Below are 10,494 nucleotides of genomic sequence, written 5' to 3'. Positions count from 1 at the left end.
AAAAAACACAAAAAACAAAACATAAAATCCCCCTAGAATTACATTATGCTATCTTTGTATTAAATATACACTATTATACTAGTGTCTATACTTCTAGCATTTTTAAAAAGCTATAGTTACGACATTCGACAGTGTGATTATATTACGGAGGGATACAGGAGATATATACTTCTGTAATTTAGAAATTCTGCATCTCTCTCATATATATATATATATATACACACACACACACATATACACATATATATATATATATATATATATATATATATATATATATATATATATATATATATATATATATATATATATATATATATATATATATACATACACATACACACACACACACACACAAGGGCGTAGATTTGGTTTTGGAATTGGTGGGGACAGATGATTCAACCACCGAACCCTGCCCTGTTTCTTATTTTTCCTTTGTCTTTGCTGCTTGATTAAAAGAAAGGAGAAATATACTTGCCTACATATGCTATTCTACATGCTTTTTTAAAATTACAATTCATAGCTTTATATGTGAATCATATAATGTTAAATTACTATTAAACAAATGACTGACTAAGTATTTTAGACTTTAGTTTACTTCCGCCATATTCCATATAAAAAGTGAGAGGTGTCAATTCAGATTCTTTGTCAAACATACACTAATGAATCAATTTACATCAGCAGCCTAACAATTGTCATGATAATAAATACTAGTTAATCTATAGCACCAAATCATCAGTCAGTCACCTGTGACCTCGCCTCTTCACCTCTGTCTGAGCTACAACATGGCAGAGCTGCCTCTGTCACCTGATGAATAACAGTGAGACATTCCACATACATGCAGTCACACATGTGCTTCAAATACAGTCATGAACCATCAAGTCATCCTCCAGTTTCACCTGTGATCTTGTGTCACCATTACTCTCTGAGCTTTGTGTTGGTTCTTCTGTCACCTGACAAATAGGACATACATGACAATAGAATAAAATGTGGAGCTGCTTCAGTGTTTCTGTCAATTTGTGCAGATCTTGACTCATCAATAATGTTTGCAGGGTCAGTGCATTTTTAAAACAATTTGTGCAAACTGCACTACAAGGTGGAATATTTGCAAAATCATGACTATTCATGACAATGACCTATGAATATGTCAGTGCCATTAGGATGAAATTTCTGTGTCACCAACATTTAACGTTAGACATATAATTCTAACAGCCTCTGTAAACTAATATCCTGGCTTGCTCGAAGCTGCCGTTTTCTCTGACAGTTTCAATCAAAATTAGAAATGCTGCTCTGAGACTGAGAGAACTAATAGTGCTGCTTGTTGTGCAGTTAGTTTCCAAAACACGTTATTCATGGTTACATACAGTTTTAGACTGATGTGGGCCAAAGCCTAGCATAGCCTGTAACGTTATTGTGACGGACACATTTTATGAGTGAACTTGGCTTTAAGTGACTTACAGGTTTCTTTGAAAAATACTTTCTTATATCCAGGTTCTTTCTTTTTGCTGCCATCCTCCTCTCCTCCTTGCAGGTCCTTGCAGAGCAGGCTTGCCGCTGCTAAAACTAAACAGAGCTCCCTGAAAAGCACAGCCAATCACATTGGCCATATTTGTCACATGAGGTAGGACTCCAGTAGAGAACGTAATTTAACTCTTTCTGCACCGCTGGGTGAATGAGACGTTGACAGATCGTTTTTTTCTTACTATGGGTTTTGTTTTTCTTTACTCGAAGAGATCAAATTATTGGTGGGGACAATTCAATAATCGCTGGATATTGGTGGGGACATGTCCCTTCCGTCAATGCCAAATCTACGCCCTTGTATATATATATATCTTACACCAGGCAAGACCCCAGGTGCAGGCTGTGTAAAGATGCTCCAGAGACAATCCAGCACATAACGGCAGGGTGTAAGATGCTAGCAGGCAAGGCATACATGGAACGCCATAACCAAGTGGCCGGCATAGTGTACAGGAACATCTGTGCCGAGTGTACCCAGATAGCAAGGAGACATTGAACAGATGTTGATTTTCCATCTGAACCATCAGGATTGAAATGTCAACACAAAACCAATGTTGAAACAACGTTGAAATACTGATGAAACCTGACACTGACATTGAAATAACATTGATTCACTGTTGTTCTGTCATCGTTGATTGTTGATCTATTTATAGTTGACAAGGTGACAACAATCACGTTGAAAAACCATCGATTTATGGTTGAGCGGGAAATTAAAGCTGCTACCACTTGGACTATTCCGCAGCACCGCCTCTCACAGTGGTACATCTCTCGAGGTAACCATTGTCTTGTACAGTAGAGCGGGACATTAGATGTACTCTCATCGGAATTGACCGGAGAAGGCATCAGTTCATGCACTGCACTGGCCTGCACCATGGTTAGTATAAGGTAAGAATGAATGACTTTTGTTCTATTCGTTATTTCCACGGTTGCATTTGAATAACAGTAAAAAAAAACAAACAAAACATGTGGGAGCCCGAAATTGTGTCTACTTTCATCTTACAATCCGGTGTTGTGCCAAAGTAGTTACCCCCGTCAAAAATTGTTTCCCCATTCACAGGAGCGCGCAAAGTAGGAGGAGCCACTTGCCCAGCTCCGTTCTGTACGCTACTTGTCACTGATCTGCAGTCGACGCAATAAAGAGTAAAAGCTGGAAAACAGCAGACTCGATGAATTTAATATTAGTTTCGTGACATTGTAATGTGCCGTGTGGAAGACAATTTACCTTAATTAAACTGTACACTGAAATAACCTGCTGGGAATACTTTGTCTAGAAAAAGACTTTGATACTATAATACTGTAAAACCAGACGCGATCATGGAAACACGTCGCTCTCCAGTGAATTTACACTCGGTTTACACTTTGTAGCGAAGCTATCACGAAGGAGTTTATTTGCAAAATAAGTCACAGTATAACCAATAAGTACAGTAACTTTGGAGACGATTTCTTCTTCACAGCAAAAGCTATTGAGGGATACAAAATTTATCAGGCTGTGTGGCATCGGCTGCCAAAATGTGTGCCCCCCCAATCTATAATGCACCTTGGCGTTGCTATCACGAAAGAGTTTATTTGCAAAATAAATCACAGTATAACTAATAACTACAGTAACTTTGGAGACCATTTGCTTTTTTTAGATTTCTTAATTTAACATCTACATCTATATATGTAGATGTGTGTTCTCAACAATGTGTGCCATAAGAACACTAGCTGTGGACCTTTAGTGTCAACTATGTACAAGCGAAACAAATAAACACATCTTCTGGTGGTGGGCTTTTCACGCAGAGCTGGTGGAACCACCGCAAACACATCTCACACTGAATCTGTAAAAAAATAAATAATTACAAATCCCAATGTTAAAATTTCATTTATGGGAATTGATCATAACATTTAGCAGTCTTTCTTGATGTCATTACCCATTTGTTGTCAGTTGCATGGGTTTGTCAAGTCATCTGTTTGAAAAAGTGGAAAAAAAAATAGCATAGAGTATGCTACCTACTGCACTTATTACTTCATTCAAACAACTATATGGTTTGTTTCTACAGCCATCATGATGAAAATATTCATGATGTGAGAACACTGAATGGTGGAAAATGAGTTACCTGTCTCTAGGAGAGGAGTGGTGGCAATTTGCAGCCTGTGTGTGTTTATGAGCTTTTTTGTAGACGGAAAGTCTATTGACTCTTTTTGCAAGATCCTTTCAGCAAACTGAAAAAGAGATTCTAAGATGACTAAATAGGCTAATATCGTAAATGTTATTTTATAGTAATTTGTTTTCTGCGAATCAATTTCATTCTTTTATTGTGTAATTATCTTATATTCCTTTTCCTGTCATTAACATTTATTACAACACAACATTTCCAATATTCTCGTATATATGTATGTATGTATTACTGTTAAGACTCGTACTTTCAATGCAAAGACTCCACATGAGGTAGCGTCCACTTGTTTTGGGTGTTTGACTGTGTCACAAGTCCATCTTGAGACGTTGCATCATTTTTTTTTTTTCACATGAATGCCCTGAAAGACAAGTACAATAAAAACAAATAACATGTTTTAAAATTTTGGTGACACAAGGTGAACAGTATGGAGAGCTTAAGTGTCTGTTGAACATCAAGTTAGGAACACTGACCACACTGTTTTGTTAAAATCATTACTTTTTAAAAGTCTACAACGCATTTCCGTGAACAATTACTTGTGCTTTTTTCCCCCCGTTTCGGCCCATGATATAGAAATCAATCACTTACACAGTACACTTTGAAGAGATGTGGAGGAGGAAAAAAGATGAAATTCACACATGTATAACCTATGTGAAATTATTTTAGACATTTGTCTGATGTTTTAGTGCTAAACCTCCGCAACACTTTATGCAACTACTAAACATTATTCTCCCCGTGCTATATTTTCTAATGTAAAAACATCATCTCATACAGACATCAGGTCCTCAAATAAACATTGAAACATGGGGAGACTTCTCTTTAAAGGCAAAATTAACCCATAACACCACAATATCAGAAGGCCAACACAAAAATTTAAACCTGTTGCTGCTAGTTTTTTTTTTTTTTTTTTAAATTGTGAGTACCAATTTTTTTTTTAATTTTTTTGATTGACATCATACTTATAATTGTCATAATAAAACACAAAAATAACAACAGCAACACAGAGTTTAAAAAAGGGTCAAAATAAATTTAAACATTTATCCTTACCATGTTGATTCCAAACAATTTTGATACCTTGTTTAGTTTCTCCGAGTGGATCAAGATACAGCGACTTCTTTTCTTGTGGGTAAATGACCTACAGTAAAATTATGTGGAGAATTACATGTAATAATTCAAGACTTAAGATTATCTGCATGCCATGCATTTGTCTTATAAAACTGATTTGATGTATATTGTAAATGCAATTTTTTTTTTTTTTTTTTTTACACCACTAATGTCCAGTGATGATGTTCATTTACAGTTCCCAGAATGACTTCATGCTCCATGGGTTTGATCTTAAATTGAAACAAAAGAATAAAAATATTAACTTCAGACATTTAAAAAAAAAAAAAAAAAAAAAAAAGAAGAAGAAATGCAACAACATGTTGTTTAGAGTCCTTTTTTATTAAAGCAATTTATGATATATTATGTATCATCCACTTATATAGTACTCTGCGACAGCCATTATTCACCCCTCATTTCTTTAAACTGTGCAAGAAGCTGGACTATCTTATATTTTTTACAAGTGGTTTTGCACATTACTTCCTCCAAGACTAATAAAGGTCTTTCTAAGGATTTTTTTTGGACATGGAGTTCATTTTCAATGCGATCCTTGTACCATCTGCAGAATAATGTTTAATGCTTTCTTAAGCCTCTTTAACAGTGACGTATGAATCACTTCAGAATAAAAAGGTACCTATTAAAGAGATAAAGCAGTGTTGATGATTTCAAAAGAGATATTAGCCCAAATGTTTGCAAATCTCAAATCAAGCATTGATTGGAGTGTGTACAAAAAAGGGAGGAAACCAGGCAAGCAGAGAACAAAAGAACCGGCAAGTCTAATAAACTATCCACATCTACAAACCCCAGTCTCAATTCATTCTTTCTGCATAAGCTGTTATCCAATCTAAATCTGGATGTGGATATGATCTGAGATACTTAAACAATACACACAAGATTCTTTCTAGAGATACCTACCTTGAGTCTTGGAGCTTTTCTCTTCCAAATGGCAGTCATTGAAAATGAATCAATAAATGCTGCTTTTGCTGAATTATGATGATTGCATTGTCTCACCATGATCGCAAGATATGCATTAATAGACTTTTAACTGTTGTCAAGGAATAAAACACTGATAGTTGCATTGTTGTCAGTAAAGATCACTGTACCTCACTTTCCAACTCCATGTCCGGACCAATTTGTTGGATATCCCAGTAGAATAATTTGTAAGCACCAATTTTGGAGAGTAGAACGTGAGGACTCTTTTCAGCCCAGGCATCCATTATATCTTCAAAAAGTAATGAGAAAAAGAGATAAGTCAGCAGGACTAAATGTAAATCAAAATTTAAAATGCATAATTTCTTATGTAGTTGTCTGACAAAAGACGTGTTTCAGGGTAAATACTTTTAAGACGCTGATTAAATGGGCACATGGTTTAACAATGTATTTTGTAGAAAGAAAAAAAAAAGAGCACTTAAATTTGCTTTTATTTGGGGGTAAAGTTACACTTACAATGTTCTATAAATTTAAATAAATTCATATTAATAAAAGAAAAATAATTTAAATACATAGCAATAGAAATGCTCTTGCCCCCTATCAAATCTTTTTTCCAGCAGAAACACCTATTACAACAAATTTTTTAATTATGTTTAGTTGAAGAATATAGAATGAATATATTTCAAAATACTCAGGCTCAAGGCTTGCACCTGTGGCCTTTACTATTACATAACCGTTTCTGGAAAAATGTTAATTTTCTCCTCCAAAACTAGTTTTATTATCTTTATTCTATTTTTATATATTATCCTATTCTATAATTGCCGTTGTGGTCTGTGAGGCTGGGTCTGCTGCTGTTTGGGATTCGGTTTGTAGAGCTGTAGCGTGTTCTGGTGCTGTAGCACTTGTGGCTGGTTCTGGTGGTTCGTTCTCTTTCTGTGCTGTTGCTCCTGACTCTGGATCTGATACAGTTATTGCTATACCTTGTGGAACTGGAGATGGATGTTGTGTTTGAACTGGTAGTGATGTAAGTGATGCCATTGGTGCTGTAGCCTGTGTAGCTCTAGGAGGAGGTGGTGGTGCTACCGCCACTGGTGCTGCTGTAGCCTTTGAAGCTAGAGCAGATGCTGGTGCTGCTGGACCTGGTTGTGCTGTTAGTAATGTGGCTGCTGTTTTCTTTAAACCCCGGTGTGGCACTCTTGGCATGCTGTCTTTGCTTAACTTTAGTTGGTCAATATTTACTTTTGGAATGATTGTCCCATTGGAATCCTGAAGATCTGCACTTTTACCTTGGATTGCTGCAATAATGTAAGGGCCTAAAAAGTTTGCTTCAAGTTCCCCCCCCTTTCCTCTGCTGGCTTCTTATGTTAGCTCTTAAAACTTTGTCACCAACTTTGAAGACGACATCTCTCTTCATCATTTTTATTTTGCCCTTTGTTTTTTCCTGAGCTTTGACCACGTTGTCCTTCACCAGTTCCAACAGATTTTGATGCTTTTGAATGTCTTCTGACAGCTCCTCCTGCCCCACAATGTCTTCCACAGTCTCATCAACCTTTGAATCAAAAGACATGTCTATCATTACTATAATTTGTGTAAGATACACAGATAATACATAAAAGAACTGAGAAATACAGTGAAAATTTACATTAAGTGTCTTTGGTAAGGTTTTAAGACAATGTATTTCTGGCAAAGCTTCAGTGTATCCTGGGATTGATTGGACATGAAGAAAACTGTTATTGAGGGGTGGAACAATCCATAGAAATATTCAGTGGTGTATAGCATCCATTGAAACTGATCTGCCTGTGCCTCAAAAACTAAAAAAGTTACCATGAACTCTTCTGGGATTTCGGAAGGATAGCGAGCCTCTCTGCCAAACATTAGGTAATAAGGCGAGTATTTGGTGGTCACTTGTTTTTTTTAGTTCTGAGTCCAAACATTACAGCATCCAGATACTCATCCCACATTTCTGGTTGGTCGCCAACGACTTTACACAGGGCTCTGACAATGAAAGCACATAGAAGACATTCATATGAAAGATCATTTACATTTTTTAATAGTTTAATGTCATGCATTAATGTTTTGGTTGAAGGGAACCCCCATAAATGTATAACATGTACTCCAAGAATTTACCTCTGGATGGTGCCATTCATTTTCTCCACCAGCCAATTCGTTTGAGGGTGATAGGAGGAGCAGAGGCTTCTTTTAATTTTTAACAATCCGCAAACCCTTTTGTTGAGCTGCAAAAGAAAGTTATATACACTGACAATAAGCACATTACAATAAGAATTTAAATAAACAGCTGTCATACTAATATCTCAAAAACAGATTTATAAAGACCAGAAAATTAACCGTTTTCAAAAAATTATTCAAATATGAGTTCACATATGTTTGCCAAAGACTAGAGTGCTTACAGAATTGACAAATTCTTTGCCTTGGTCAGTAAGAATCCTTTTCGGGGATTCGAACTGGTGGACAAATTTTATGAGACAGTTTGTCACTTCCCCAGCTGATTTTGACTTTAAAGGATATGCTTGTGGCCATTTTGTAAAATAATAAATAAAAACTCATATGTATTGATGTCCATTGTTGGTTTCAGTAAGTTTTCCAATAAGGTCCATCCCAACCAGTTCAAATGGCTGAGAGACCTTAAAAACAAAATCATAGTTAAGTTAATAATACTGAAATTACACAGAATGCTAGTCTACTGTGTTACGTTCTGGTCCCGGCAAGTAATCAAACGCAACAAAAGTTTTGCCCCACTCACTTCCCACCCACGCACAAACCCCAACAAAGACACCTTTGTCAAGTATTTAAGCAGCCATTTATTTTCATCGGCAGTGAGCAATGCCAAAACCATAAACAAAACCCCCTAAAACCCACTCCCTACACTTCCCTACAAAAAAGAAAAACAAAAAACAAAAGACAAGTCTCTTACCTAATTACCTAACGAAAAACCAGGAGAAAACTTGTTCAACAAAAGAAAACGGCTTCTCACGCCTACTAGGCTGCGACAGTGAAAGTTATACAGCAAAGGTACAAAAAAAAGTGACGCCACTTGTTAACCTATTTACAATTATTTACATGGCAAGGCTAGAGGTACACGTGAATACTCCAGCCTGCACTACAATAACACAACACACAACTCCGTGATCGAGTCAACGGGGTTCCCCAAAAGCACTGCCAGGTGGCTGTCATCCGGACGTTAAGTACTGGAGGTGGTCCATCAATTATCCAGGTCCGAGGATAGGTAAAGACTCCACCCGGATACTTAGCAGCCACGCCTAGGTGTCCACCTTCTAGGAGAGGGAAAAAGAAAGAAAAGGGAAAATACCACCAACCATCCTCCGGCGGGATGCACAATACCAACAACACATCACTGGGTCATAACAGTTTCCCCCACCCAAAAAAATCAAACATCCAACCCCACCAAAGATGTTTGATTTAAGCCCTAGAGAGGGCATCAGCCATAACGTTCTCTAAGCCCTTTTTATATCGGATCTCAATGTTGAAGTCCTGAAGAGTAGGGACCAACGCATGAGGCGCTGGTTGCTGTTTTGCATCCGAGATAGAAACTGGAGAGGGTTATGGTCAGAGAACACGATGGTTGGAACAGGACTAGATCCCAGGTACACTTCAAAGTGCTGCAAGGCCAATAGCAAGGCTAAGGCTTCCTTTTCAATCGTGCTGTAATGCGTTGATGTTTTAGAAATTTTCTAGAAAAGAAGCAGACTGGGTGGTCAATGCCATTTTCATCCTCCTGCCACGAGCACCTGACACCTGCCCCCAAAACACTGGCGTCCACCTCAAGCTTGAACGGATGTGTAAATCAGGGGCGGCCAACACCGGAGCACTACAAAGGAGAGCTTTAGCAGCTTCGAAAGCGAACTGACATTTCTCTGTCCCCACAACTGGCGCTTTTGGACTGCAAGACTGGTTAACGGGGCTACTACCTCAGAGAAGTTTTTGCAGAACCCACGGTAATAAACTGCCATGCCCAAAAAATGCCGCAGCTCCCGGCGAGTATGTGGAGCTGGAAAGTCTAATATTGCCTGCACTTTCACAGCAACAGGGAGGACTCTACCTTGTCCTACTTGTTTCCCTAGATAGGTTACAACCGCCTTTCCAAACTCACACTTAGCCAGGTTCAGTGTCAGAGAGGCATCATGCAACCGGTCAAATATTTCCCTGAGAATCTTGAGGTGTTCAGTCCAGGTGGAGGAATAGGCCACTATATCATCCAGGTACACTTCGCAATTTACGACTCCCTGTAACACAGTGTTCATCAGTCGTTGAAATGTGGCGGGGGGCATTTCTCAACTCCGAACGGCATGACGGTAGTATTGCAAAAAATGATCGGGTTGTAACAAAGGCACTGATTTCTGATGCGCGTTGAGTTAAGGGGACCTGCCAGTACCCTTTTAAGAGGTCAAGTTTGGTTACAAAGTTGCCGAACCCACACGATCGACCAGATCATCCATACGTGGGAGAGGAAACGAGTCGGGTTTCGTAACAGCATTTACTTTTCGGAAATCATTACAGAAACGGGGAGTTTGATCGGGTTTTGGAACGAGAAGTGATGGTGAGCTCCAAGAGCTATTACTGGGACAAGCAAAATTGGTAAAAGAAGATTCCTGACTTTTTTATTGATGCCATAATGGAGCTTAGTGGGTTTACCGGTATGCAATGCATGCTTTTATGCGGATTATGGTCACCATAATAATCTAATGACATTACATAAGTGAGTCTTGAGTGGGGATGTAAAGAAAGAGAAGAGTACGTTTGTATATGAGATAGA

General features: G+C 38.0%; 2 long non-coding RNA genes across 2 annotated transcripts in view; both read right to left on the bottom strand.

Moving 5' to 3' along the window:
* Window positions 1-4,740: 4,740 nt before the first annotated feature.
* On the bottom strand, window positions 4,741-7,689 carry LOC120735127. The gene is made up of 4 exons (XR_005696188.1): window positions 7,527-7,689; window positions 5,876-5,994; window positions 4,940-5,005; window positions 4,741-4,806 (listed from the first exon to the last, which is right to left on the bottom strand). It is a non-coding gene; the product is annotated as an uncharacterized LOC120735127 (long non-coding RNA).
* Window positions 7,690-8,099: 410 nt separating this feature from the next.
* LOC120735129 overlaps window positions 8,100-10,494 on the bottom strand; it is a 24,705-nt gene continuing 22,310 nt past the window's right edge. Inside the window, exon 3 of the long non-coding RNA XR_005696189.1 lies at window positions 8,100-8,344. This is a non-coding gene — a long non-coding RNA (uncharacterized LOC120735129). The remainder of the gene's footprint in view (window positions 8,345-10,494) is intronic.

The sequence above is a fragment of the Simochromis diagramma genome, unplaced genomic scaffold (assembly GCF_900408965.1).
Source record: "Simochromis diagramma unplaced genomic scaffold, fSimDia1.1 OVJJ01000747.1, whole genome shotgun sequence".
NCBI classification, from domain to species: Eukaryota; Metazoa; Chordata; class Actinopteri; order Cichliformes; family Cichlidae; genus Simochromis; species Simochromis diagramma.
The sequence above is the reverse complement of the archived record's forward strand: the minus strand, read 5'-3'. Positions and strand labels throughout refer to the sequence as shown.